General features: G+C 38.6%; 1 protein-coding gene across 1 annotated transcript in view; it reads left to right on the top strand.

Annotated features, from left to right (window-relative positions):
• Positions 1–14,007, top strand: part of CELF2 (CUGBP Elav-like family member 2) — a 563,407-nt gene that overhangs the window by 94,689 nt on the left and 454,711 nt on the right. Inside the window, exons 2-3 of the mRNA XM_057403784.1 lie at positions 8,077–8,119; positions 8,815–8,847. The gene's annotated coding sequence lies outside the window, so the exon portion shown is untranslated. The remainder of the gene's footprint in view (positions 1–8,076; positions 8,120–8,814; positions 8,848–14,007) is intronic.

Genomic DNA, 14,007 nt, shown 5'->3' with positions numbered 1-14,007 from the left:
ATTCCTCCTGTAGGAATAGTGGGTGAGAATACATTGCAGGAAGTTATATAGGAAGATAAGGGTGAGAAAACACATCTGAAATATTCTCAGACTTTGGAAAGCTTCCTTGCCAGACAACTGATGATTACAAAAGAAAATCATCAATAACTGACTAACTGGAAGCACTGATGTTTCTAGGCTGATATTATTTATGCCCTGTCCACCCTTACACGCAATCTCCCCATTGCAAGTAATCGTACCTACAGTGTTGTGTGGTCAGTGTTGTGGAAGGTTTCCAGAGACTTTCCAAAGACTTGTCAAGAGGACACTAGTTTACATAAAGTCCTATGGAAAAATTGAACCCAATTCCTGGCTCTACAATTGCCTGAGGGCTAAATAGGCACAAGTTCTACTTTCTCAAATATAGTTAGGTTCTCAGCATCTACCAATTACACAGTGAGTTATATGCCTTAATAAATTCAAGGATCCCAGGCTAGATCTCCTTATAACAGATGGGATGCTGGTACTAGGATGTGTGTAGGGGTAAGGAATTATTATTGACAACAGTTTTAGGTGAAAATATCTAATTCTGTTAATTCTTTGAAAAAAATCTCTTATTTTTGAGAAAGAGCATGTCATTCTTCACCTAAATTTCCTGGCATAATTTCCAACTTCTTTCTTCTTAATAGATGTTCCAGAACAATGCTTCCATATTTTAAATAATGAATGTCTTCTTAAAGAGAGCATAAAATCATTCTTGGTTATGGTTACTAGAGAAGTTAATGTAAGCTACTTAGATTACTATTATAAAAATGTTTTTCAAATGTTTTTACTAATGTAAGTCTATATTGAGAACTTGATCACGAATGGCTTTTGTTCTTCCAAGTTCTTTTTGACCTGCATAATCCTTTGGTTTAGATTCTTGAGGGAAAATAAAAGGGCATTAAAGAAATCATGCTCTGTATACAAATAATTTTTCATTATTTGCATAATGAAGGAATAGTCTTTCTATTACTCACTGCTTTCTTCTTCCACTGAAACATTTTTTCACATCCACAAAATACATAGCCTCGAATCACAGAGGTCTAAAGTTTGACAGTGTGTTAAAATGCTTTCTCTGCAGTAATTAAAAATAGGCTGTACCAATTGCTACTTTTTCTGTCAACCAGAAGATTACGAAAGGTTTGCAGGGGGGGGCGGGGGGATGACATCCAACAACCCACCCTGCTTTTTTTTGCTAGCCTGTGCAATTTCCTGACTGCTTTCTTCTTTACAAGAATAAGGAAATAACAAAAACCAACCAAAGAAATAAACAACCAAACAAAAAAAAAACAGACTAAGAATAAGGTCAATGTCAGAAGGTATCAGAAAAATCTAACTTCTACTTCCATTGTTGTCTTTTCTACTGAAGTGATAACAAGAAATTTCAAATTTTGAGGAATACTCTGCTCTCAAAGTAGCAAAACCAGCCTGAGCAAAGGGAGGAGACATTTAATGTGTTCACAGTGCCATGAAAATGCATCCTGCCACAGCATGGCTTCTTCCCTCCTTTCATGTTTAACCCGCATAACACTGCTGGTGAATATCTGCTGTTCTTGATGAAGTTAATGGCTCTGGTATTGTTAGTTAATCAGTAGAGATTCCCATTTTCAAATATCTTACTGTTCATGCTAATAGAGCCTTATCCTCAGGAGTATTATAATGGTTTGTAGTTATCAGCTGATGGTAATTATGGAAGAAAAATATTTCAGATGAAAGAGAGATTGAGATTGAGTGGATTGAGCAAGATCACTGAAGTGATTTTGGGATTGCTTTACCACTCCATTTCCCATCTCATCCCCCATCATCTGCAGGGTGTATTCTTCCCTTGATGACTTTAGCCACAAATAATACTGTATAACTTTTCCTTTGCTGTGGAAGTGTGGTAGTGTACTGCCACCCTCTGCTGGAATATACATGGACCAAGCACCCACCTCCCCATGTCTATTTAGAAAGGACAGTACGGATTGGAATGTGGAATGTTAATTTGAAATTTTTACTTTTAAAAAGGGGAGGGTTTGAATCTTTAAAATAATTTTTATTACAAGACTAATGCGCACTAAGTACATAAAATTCAGTTTCTACAACTCTTCCAAAGGGAGTAATGGTGAGGAGAATTTCTGTGGAGTTTTGTCAGGGAACTTCCGTGTTACTGATTGCAGAGTTGTGGACCTCTAGGGAGTCCTTGGTTACTTCAAATTGTGCAAGCATTATGGAAGGGTTTAAACAAGCTTCCGGTTGTGAGTTTTGCAACACTTCTAAACATCGCTAGAGAACAACTAAAAGCAGAAACACAAGTTCAGCTACTGTCCACCCTTTCTATGAACCAAGGTCTACATGGTATTACTCAGGTGATAAGCCAGAATTTCTTGCTTTGTTGCAGTGGAATCAAAGTCCTTCGACTTACAAAAGCAAATAAAGGTCGTGGTGAGATGGGCAGATGTTTAAATTGTTTAAACAAGATCAAGAGATCAATAACTTTGCTTATGTGTTTGTTCTAAAGAGGTATAATAAGGCCCATTGTTTTAAGTCCAAGTGATGAAACTGGGCTCCTTCATTTCTGCTTGTCCAGTTTGGTAGTTTAAATGCAGATAAATAGAGTTCAGTCCTCTTGGAGTACCAGACTTCTCCAAAATATTTAAGCCCAATACCAATGGGTTGATCCCCTCTGAAAGCTGAGGTTTATTTTTCCATCATTGCTAATGTGCAGGATGAGTTCAGTTTCTAAAAAAATATTTGAGCTATTAAGATCAAATTCTGACCATATGGGAGTTACAAGAAGGTCTCAGAGCAGGAATATTCCATCATGTTAATTGATTAATGCAATATGTTGCACATGAGGAGAAGGAAGGAAAAAGATTGTTATGAAGATGTTCCAGCAGGTCCCATCTTTTGAGTAATGCAGATCACTGAGGATTTATTGCCCAAGAATTTACGGCTTTTAGTCACATTTGGCTGTGATTTAAGGATCTGATCCAGATTATTGAAACAAATGGTAGACAAAACCTTGACTGTACTTGAGCTTGGTTCTTTACAAAACGAAGTTAACTAACTATTAAAGACAACCCTTGGCTTATGTAGGACAACCAGATCCTTACATTTCATAGTCTGTAGCTGTTGAACAGCTGGCATACATTAAGATTATATTCTATGACCACCTAAGACTTTTTTCACTAATAGTATTTAATAACTTGTATTTATATTAGGTAAGCAAAAATAGAAGGCATTATTTGGGGTAATCACATACTCATAAAGTGTTGTTTGTGTTTATTTCTAATCCAGGCTGCATTCATTATTACTTCTGTTCAAAAACTCCTTCATTCTCTGTGCTTGAACCTTAGCTATATGAGGAAAAAAAAGACGAAATGGAAGCCACTATAGTGTCAGCAAAGGGAAAAACATAGCAATTAATGAGGGAAAGTGTAGCATAAGAGGAGAGTTTGGTTAACATTAAGGCTCAGTATGTCATCCTCTTCACTAACAATTTGGAATTTAAAATCAATTCAAATTAGTAACACGAAAAAGCTTTCAATAAAATCATGGTGGCTGGACTTGTGAGCCGTCTGTGCCATACACTGAAGCTTAACTGCACTACTGTGGTCAAAGTACTGAATTAAAGGGAGTCAGGAGAGGGACAAGGAAGGAGGAACAAGAGATATAGCCTCTAAAACCTCTATAAATCTAACCTCCCTCCTTCCTACTGCCATCATTAGATTCCTACTCTGCTGCTGAATAGTCTCAGGTAGGGCTTTAGCATTTGACAAATGAAGGCAATTTGAGGATTTTATACTTGTGGATACATTGTAGGACTTAGTGTGGGACTTAAAAGCATTTTTCTTGTAAATCAAATATTACCTTGGAAAATAACAATACTGGCAAATGAAACCAGTGAGGTGCCACTCAAGACTACAGTCCTGCTTTAATCATGTTGCTCTTTGAGAATTTAAAGCTTTTAATCATGCCAGGCTGCCAACTTTTGGGTTAAAATTCATGGGAATTTACAGGTATTATTTTGGCCACTGGAGAGCTCACAAATACAACAGGGACTCTATTGAAGCCATAGAAATTTTTTGTGTTATTATTTTGTGAATACTCCACAGTGACTGCAAAGTTCAAACCTAGCTGGGTTCCTATGTGACAAAGTTAGTGTAAAATGGGCTTAATGTGCAATTTCGTCTCTTTTGTTCTTCTGTACTCTGCCTGTCTGCTACTCATTAGCAGCTGATTCAGTGTAAAAACAGGCTCTTTTGATTGCTTCATATCTTCATAGCAAAAACCTGTGTTAACTTTTGCATTAGTGCTTTAACCTTGAGTTAATAAATACATAAATGAGTCCTTACTCTTACGCTGTTTTCAGTATCCAGTCAAGACCAATGTGGTCTTAAGGTAGGACACAGGCCAACAATAAACTACTTAGAGTTTCATTCAATAAGGTAATTCTATGAGATACCAATCCGGAATATAACCGCAAAGCCATTAGAAGCTAGTCTTGGGGTTTCCTTCCTTGTAGGTTTAAAGAGAAATATAAGGGCTGGCAGCAAACATCAAGGGTAAATTCCATTTCTCTCCCCTACACTGCATGTATGCAGTTACATAGCATTGAAAAGGTTTAGAAACTAATGGGGGCAGATAATGAGTATAGCATATCGTTATAGACACATAACCAAACAAAATGGTACCGACTAGTTGCTAATGCAGATAAACTCTAGAATGACATGCTTTAGTTTTATGAGCATTGAAGTCTGCTTTTACGAAGCACACTGCATGAAAGTCTAAGCCTTTTGAATATTCCTTCAGCAGTAATACTCCTCCTGTTGACAAATCTTTTAAACACCTTATATGAGCATCACTTCATGCAAATCAGATTTTCAGAGGTGCCATGTGAGAACACATGCATTAGATCCAAATCCACCAGAATGCCAGGGATAAATGCATGTTGCCGAATCATGGGAAGATCAGAACAGTTTTTAAGAAGCAGTCTTTCTCGAATGTAGATTCATTGCTTCATAACACCATTTTCAGGCAGATTTATTTCTGAGCATGAATTTTTGAGTTCATCTTAGTTTATATTTCTGAACCCAAGACTGTCAGCTAGATATTTGAAAAGCCATCTCTCAGACATTTAAACTAACTTATTCATGGATATGCATGGCTTGTAAACCTGCTTCCATATACCAATCTTAATGAGATTTTGCTCCTCAGCCCTCTAGTTATGGGCAAAACAATCTGTTTTTGTGACTCCAGTGTGTATGCTTTGAATGTGAAATCGACTTGCACGTTTCTGTCTCTCATTTTTGTACCTGAGTGACAATTTATGTTATGCACAGTGAAATATGGTTTTAAATCAGTAATAAAAACACTTTAATTGTATGTAATTTTCTGAATTTCATCTGTTTTCAATTTTGTGGAAGCATAGAAAAATTACTGAAATATCAGTCTACACAATGGAGTTCTTGGAAAAAAACCCTTTATGATTGTTGACAGCAATTATGTCCAAAATACACCCCATTTAATACGAAAAGAAGAATGCATAAGCCATTTCCAGTGCAAGCACAATGCCAAACAGCACAATAGAATTAATATTTCTCTCAAGGTGTTGAAATTGTTGATTAACTAAATTCAATTAGCTAAGTAAAGAAAAAAGGAGTGCATCACCATAATTCTAGTCATTTAGCCCTTAATAGCTATGAATTATTAACATTATGAAGTTACTTGTGTATAGCCTGGGAACTCATCTTCAAACTCCCTAGGTGCTTGCTACAAACATGCTTACATGACTCGCGGTTCCTGAGCAACTGCACTCAGCTGACATACTTCTTGCCTGCTGACCCATGCAATCTGACCTTCTGTATGCTCCACTCTTATCACATTTGTTAAACAAAGCAAATAGCCTTAAATAACCATCAGGAGAGTTTAGCACATGTTAATTTGCATTTACAAGAGGTGACAAATGCACTGAAGAGTCAAATTCAGTGGAAGTTTATCGAAGAACCCTCATTTATAGTGAACAACAGTATGTGAGCACTAAACAAATGACTTACAGAGCTTCCTTCCATCCTAAAATCTTCTCTGAGATTATATGAATTACATAATTTAGTGAATAAATTGCTCAAGGATTTGCAAACAGTGAACCCTGATAGCCAAGAAAAGTAACCAGAACATCCCAATTGGAGTAACCATCACTATGCTGATGTTGCAATGTATCATACATGAAGGAGCTTTCATTTGAAAGGAAAGGGATTTCAATCACTAGTGAATAAGGTGCTGACGCATATTGGAATGTCTGTAGCCCAGACTGGCTAACCAGCTATGTCCCTGAACTCCATGCAGCTTCCATGAGGGAATCTCTTAAAGCTTACCTGGAGCAAGAATAAATTGTTGAGGAAGGAGACGTGGGAGTAGGAACATTAGAAAACTCACTGGTGAGGTAGAGGCTATAGGGAGGTAGGTTATAGCTCCAAGTTCTATAGATTTAAAGTTAGGTTTAAATTGTCCTAATTTGTTACTGGACAATATATATTTTATAATAACACGATGCTTTTTCTTCATGGACTGGTAACCTCATCCAGTTTTGAGCAGAAGCCTGGCTCTTTCTGCCTGACCTACGAAGGTTGCTTCAAAACCAGGAATTTTCCCATTGCAGACAGACTGGGAAGCCCAAAAGAGACAAACTGGGAAGTCGAATGACTTAAAGGACTTAGTTCCATACCTGTAACACTTCCTTATCTCATGTTCATTCAGAATGGCAAACACACAGTCAAGATAAATGGAATTATGTGCTCATCTGATTTCTGATGTGAGTCTTTGGACTGCACCAGAGGAATCAGTTCACAGTTGTGGTGTTTTTATTTAGCTCGGTTTAACCTCCATTATGTTGGTACTGAAGAGCCCATTTGACAGCTTGATTCTGGGTAGGTAGGCAATGAAGAGGATGGATCTTGCTTTAGGTAACAGGACACAGAAGACAGAAAGGATGTAAATGGGAAAGGCCAGAATTGGATGCACATGAGGTGAACAACCAGTAGGAGTGGGAAAAGGATTTATTTGGTTCATGGCTCACTCAAAGGCACCGCACTAGAAGCAGCTTACCATCTCACCTTTTGGTAGCTTATGTGTTCATTCCTAAGTAGGCATTGGCTCAGGTTTAATCAAAACTTCTTTTCTAAGGTGGGATAATATTTTCTGCAGTGAGACACCAACCCAGTCACCATAGGAATAGTGATAGTACATACCACTCAGTACATCAATAATTTTCTTTCCATGCAGCTTGGATGGGCAATGCCTGCTGAGCATCTGGGTTATAGCTAAGGTCCTCAGTACCTACAAAAGAGTGACTGAAAGAGCCAAAATTCAGTCCAGTCATGTTATAATACTACTTTGAGACTCATAGTATTGGTAGCATGCTACACCTCTGCTTTCTAAATTTAGAGTAGCCACATTGAGCGAATATTAAGAAACTGCCTGATTTTTTTTATCTGGCTCATGGATAAGACTGATTTTAAGCATGCAAATAGACCTTTTGAAGTTGTAGCAAATTTGCATGTGACACTATACTTATGCTTTAGCAATGTGCTTCATGGAACTGTTAATGATTTTTGTCCTGACCATTTTAATGCCAATTCTAGCAGCTTTCATGCATGAAATTCCTTTTACTGACACACTTATGTGGATAATCTGGCATTTAACTCCTATCTTTAGTGAGTCAGGTACATTTTGCTTTCATCTTTATTCTAAGCCAATACGGTGTTTGGTGATTACCTTTATCAATCTCCCTGCACTAGATTTGAGTATACTCACTGAATAAACTGCACTATAAACAACCTGTTTGGTATGTAGATAAGAACTGGATCCTTTTAATCCCAAATTGCTATTACATCAGGCCCCAAATGTGTAATTTAAGGATCAAAGCCTTAATTGCTATCACAAATGTAATTCAGCAACAAGGAAAACCTGACTGATTTTCAGATAAATGAAATCAGGCAAAATCAGTGCAACTCTATCACCATTTCTCTCATATTACTTAGTGTATTTAATTTCATTTTTATCTTTCTTTGTTAGGTGTACAAATAGAAAGAGCTCGAGGTGTTAATCAGCTGAACAGGTAAGGGTCAAGTTTACCCTAGAGCTTCAGAATTTCATATTGATTATTTTATTTTGATACTCTTTACAATACGATCATAGTAAATTTGTAATACAAGATTCTAAATTAGTTATCAGATCTTGTTTCCAATTTCTGTAGTCTTATTTGCACTAATCCTGCACAGTCTTTTCTACGTTTTATTTTCCTTTAGACAATTTTCATAGCTCCTTTCAGTTATTTCTTATGTTTAATATTTGCTGTTTTCTGTGTTTTAGCTAAAAAATGGAGGAAAAAATTAAACAAACAAACAACAACAACAAAAAAAACCCCTACAGTTTGATATGAAATATAATGTTGGAAAGCACTAAAATATCCAAATCATCCAAAGTGTATTGCTCAGAGTTTTGAACGCAATTTCTGCATTCTCTCTTCTTCATTTAAATATACACGGATGCATGCAAGAAAATACACGCAACGTCGATATAGTCTGCCTGTGCTCATGTAAACTTCATCAATAGAATTTAACCAATAACTGAAATGGAATTGTGCAATATCTACCTGGAGCAGGGAGTGGTTAAATCATACTTTTTCTTTCTACAACAAACGTTTAATTATTGTTTACAAAGTATGAAAAGAAAGAAGAAAAATGACAGCTAATATAAATACTTATTTGACCATCATTTAGTAAATACATAAATCTTTTCTTCTTTCCTTAGATACTTAGCTCTTTTCAGCAGAATAAGGAGTAGGTAAGTTACAATGATAAATTATTCTTTCCAGTTTCATATTCTATTTATAGCCTTTTCTTTCATTAGAGTTTTTAATTTGTTTTGGGGTTGCCAGTTTTCACGCTTCTGTGTATTTTTAAAGAAATATTTTATTACAATTCATATTTCTTTCTTTTCAAAATTATAGTCCAATTACTTTCTCAGTAAACAAGAATTCCTCTTTTTTATGTGAAATAAACTACCAGCAAAAGCGGTTTCTGATTAGACAAGCTAATTTTGAAAGGACAGATAGAATCAAGCAATGAACTGGATAAAAATAATAATGGAGCATACCTTGTTAGATAACAAATGGAACAGGCTTTGGAGACAATTAATGCAGGAGATGCTTAATGCTGAGCTATGTTAAACAAGCTTTGTCTTATTTATTTGCTGCTATAAATCACAGCTAATTTCCTTACATAATGTACTATAAGCACCTAGCTAGCATCACATTTCAGCAAACACATGCCACTGTAACTGTTCTTTCCTACTTTACATGGAAACACCAGCAGCCTTTCTAGGCATGGGGGTGCATATACGTATATATATGTGTGTGTGTACATTGATAGATGTATACAAAGACATATCAATTGATAGATTGATCAATCAATCAACTGAATAAGGGAAAGTGGCCTGAAAACATTCAGGATGAACACTGCAGGAAAATGTTTGGTAATTGCAACCAGTGGATGAACATTTCTTTTCCATTGGGTTTCCAAATTGCTAAATTACAAATTGTGGGCCATTACTTGCTGGGTTTTATTCTGTTTGAAGTCTTACACTAAAGTAGCACTTTTCATTGAGTTCTTGGAAAAATTGCATCAGAGTCAGGTGGTCCAAGGGTATTTTTTTCCTATATTGTCTGCTGTGTATATAGAAGTTCTGTTTCTAAGAAGCAGCATAATCAAGGTTGTTTTTTTTTTGCGTAAAAAGCCAGAATGCTAGACTTTTGAGAAAAAATAAATGTCTATTAATTCCTGTCTTTTTATGTTTATGAAACTATCATATGTGTGCACAGTTCTAAAGAATGAATCAAGTCAGTGCTAAAAATATCCCTGCCCCGTGTTAATGACCTGCCCCCTCTAACCATTGTCAAACTTTTTCAAACTCCAGAAGTCAAGGGTAAACCATATCAGGTTGAGAACTTTAAAAATGTGTGCAATATAATCACAATGAAATTTCAAGTTCTTTAGTGCAGATCCCAACTACATCTGTTCAGCTTTTTGTTCAGCAGTTAAGCGACTGGCAATTCAGTTAGGAAAGATAACATGTGGTTGCATATCCCTGTTCTGTGTGTCCAGTGGTTTTTGTTTAATCTGAAGCTAGAGAAATTTTATGTAATTAAAGGTGAGAATGGCTGTCTCCCCTTAGGAAAAAGAAAGACATTATCTTTTCTTAGCAGTAATACTTCCTTGGCAATTTTCAAGACTGCTTTCAAACTGCAGAGAAACACTATGAGCAACTATTAAGAAATCTGAGTTTGACATAATCCTCTAACTGTATATTCTACGACTGCATTTTGTATCAAACAGTAAAATTTACTGCTGTGAAAGATTCAGTTATAATACTATTTCTTCATCAACTGCCTTCAACTAGGAGGTTGACGAAGCAAGCAGAGGATACAGAGTGGCTTAAAAGAGAACTGGGCAAGGTTATATGGAGTCAAACTAAATTTCCTCAATATAAATTTCCACAGATATGAAGGGTGTAGGAAACGCTTCATTTTCCCTGGGAACATGAGGACCCAAGTGCTGAAATTTCTCATATGATTTTGGGAACAAATGACACCAAGGTGTCAATGGACGACTTCAGAAGCAGACCATGAATGGCTAAGGATACTATCCTCCAGGCTACCTATGGACTTAATCCAATGTTTACTGCTCAATTGCTTCATCTTCCTCTTTCTGTGGCTTTCTCTCATTAGCAAGAATGGTGCTGCTTCCTCTTTGTCTTGTGATCTGTGAATGCATCAGTCATATGGAAAAGCAACACTGTAAAAAACTCTCAGTATCACAGGGAGGTTTCAGTCCTCTCAACACCTTTATGGTTTCTTCTCTTTCGTTAAACAAGTGGAAAATGGAAACAGAGTCCTCCTTCGTGTAGCCTGTCTTGGGTGTGGGTAGCCAAGTTTTTCCTTACAATGCAGGACCCCTGTAGAAGAGTTGTTTTGAACAGAGGTGTGTCAGGCACTATGCCTCGGTGTCCTCCACTTAAGTCAATCCTACCATCTCAAGTCCGAGGAGTAGCTCTTTACAGTCCAGTTGGAATAGCATAAGAATATGATCACTTATGAATATGAGTAAGCATCTTCCTCCAGTAGCATAGTATCCAATTCAAGCTCAAGAGCGAGCCATCAAAAAGAGTCAGTTTTAAATGTCTGCTGATTTTTAAGGACAAATATAGAAAAGTACCAAATACCACCAGTACCATAAACAGGCAACCTTCAGTCCTGAAGAAGGAAATGGAATCATGAGGTTTTATCTCTTTCTGCAATCCCAGGGGAGGTCCACATGCTGTGACAGTGTGCAGAGGAGACTCTTCTCTTATGCTCTCACAATTTGTGTGAAATCAGTTCTCCTGCTTTCGCTTGCTGCAAATTTCAGTTCTACATAATGATTTAACAGGAAAAACTTCAGTGATATTGCTGGAGAAATAAAAACCATCCCCCTAAATGTGTGGATGGCACTTATTAAAATATATTAACTGATTACACCTCTGTTTCCTGCTTTCTGCTTTTATTTTTCAGCATTCAGGCAACTAATCATGTGGATGGTAATTTTTCTTGCTGAATGGTAACATATTTCTAAGCGCTCAGTCTGCTAAAGTTGTTTTTATTTACTTCCAAACACTTCTTATTTACTTCTTTTTGAAGATTATACTGCCAAATCCCTCTTATCTCTTGTGTGTATCATCTCGAAATCATCCATAACTCCCTTCTCTTCCTTACTCAGTTGAACTGCGCCTTAATCCGGTGAAACAGCTTCAGTTTCAACATCTGAAATCTCTTTTGTATCCTTCTCCAATCACCAAAGCTACTGCTTCCAGGTGTCTGTTACTAACACTGTATTGCATGTCTAGTGGTGCAGCAACTCCCATTTTTCTACTTGCTCTTTCCTCTCCCACATCAGCTTCCCTTTTGTCAAGGTTTTGTGGATATACACTGCAAGAGGAGTACAAGATGCGAAAGACTGTGCTGGGAGGTTGAACCAAACCCAGGACATGAACCTCTAATACTTCAGCACAGGGGATGGGATTGGATTGGTAATATGTGTCATGTCAAGATTTTGGGGTATTATTGAATAGTTCCACCATTCTTTGCTTATGAAGCCTTGCTTAATTTTGCATCATTTCTCATCTCCTTGTGGTTTCCCCTTAAGAGCTCCCACCTTACAAGAAAGTTCTTTCCAAGACTATTATCTTTGTGGCCTTGTATTTCCTTTTAGAGTACCCAATCCTACCTTGTGACTAGCCTGCTTACTAAATGAGATTAATTCTATATAGAGTCCTTCCACATTTCAGAAGTCCTTAAAACATCACAGAACCACTGCACAAATGAGGTTACAATACACTGCATCATGTGCTCGTAAATATGGCTGAATCTTATCTTGCCTGCCTGTTCCTCTTCATTCTCATTTTGTAAAGAACAAAAGCAAAAGATAGTGTCGTGGTTTAAACCCGGTCAGACAGCTTGTTCACTCACTTCCCCCCCTTCTTGCCCTCCCCCTACTCCCAGAGGGACAGAGAGGAGAATTGAAAAGGATGCAACTCCCACAGGCTGAGATAAGAACAGTTTAGTAACTAAGGTATGACACAGATCACTGCTGCTACCACCAATAATAACAATGATAAAGGAAATAACAAGGGAAGAGAATACATCACCTCACCACCAGCCAACCGATAACTCACCCCCCCCAGCCCGACCAAGCACCGACCCATACCTCTTCCAACCCTGCAGTCTCCCAGCTCTTCTGGCTAACTCCCAGTTACATCCTGGCCATGACGTGCTGTGGTATGGAATACCTCTTTGGCTAGCCTGGGTCAGGTGTCCTGTCTCTGCTTCCTCCTGGCTTCCCCTCCTCCCTGGCAGAGCATGAGGCTCACAAAGTCCTTGGCCAAACCAAAACATCAGTGTTATCAGCTCTGTTCCCGAGCCGAAAGTCAAAACACTGCACTGCACCAGCTACCAAGGAGGAGAAACATGACTGCTACCGCTGAACCCAGGACATTATCCACCCCTTATTCCATACCATTCACGTCATGCTCAGATCCCACATTTTCAATATACCATCACTCTTATCTCGGTGCACTCTTATCTTAGTGTATGGACCAATCCCTATAAAGCTGCTGAGTCCATCTGGTCCATGATGTCAGGCTCCAGCTCTTGTAACAGTCTTCCAGAGCAGGAGAGACTGTGTGCAGTGTTCACACTCGTGAATAACCTGGGCAATAGTGTCCATTGCTAAGTCCACCCCTCGATCATGAGTCCATCTCTGTGTTGCATCTCTGCTCTGATGGCCTGAAGTGCCATGGGCCCACCAGGCTTAAAATAATTCACTGTCCCCTTCAGCAGTTTCTGCAGCTTGCTGCTGGGGACTCCATACAGCTGCCTTCCATCTCCGATGCTTCCAAAGCACTGGAGGGGCCCAGTGGACTAGATACTTGCCCATACTGTCCCACACACCCTGCCACTCATGACTGTCCAGCCTTGGGGAAAACCTCTTGGTCCCCCTATATTGTCGTCTAACCCCAGACAAGACCCAAACCTGACTCTGCTTAACTGTTGAGATCAGACAAAATGGTTGTGGGTAGCACACAGTCTGTGTGTGTGCCAACATGCTGATCCCCATCACAATCAGCAGGCAGGTCCCAAGGATACCCAAAGGCCATTCAGAGCCTTCAGAACTCTCAGTTGATGCTGCTGTACTTGTCACTGGGGCTGGTGTAGCCGCTGTGCTTGCCGGCTCTCCCACCGCCAGCTTCTCTTTTCCTGAGTCCAGCTCTTCCTCCTCTGCCTTGCTGGGAAATGCTGCGTGGTCTCCGGCATCCTCCTGGGGCTCGGCGGGCGGCTGCCGGGGAATGCTCTCGACCGTCGCGGGGCTGCGCTCGGCTCCTCCGCGGGGCTCGGCTCCTCCGCGGGGCTCG

This window comes from Pezoporus wallicus, unplaced genomic scaffold, assembly GCF_028554395.1.
Source record: "Pezoporus wallicus isolate ANWC-B61680 ecotype Strahan unplaced genomic scaffold, APGP_CSIRO_Pwel_v1 contig_6978, whole genome shotgun sequence".
Taxonomy (NCBI): domain Eukaryota; kingdom Metazoa; phylum Chordata; class Aves; order Psittaciformes; family Psittacidae; genus Pezoporus; species Pezoporus wallicus.
Note: the sequence above shows the minus strand (reverse complement) of the source record. Positions and strands in the feature narration are given on the sequence as shown.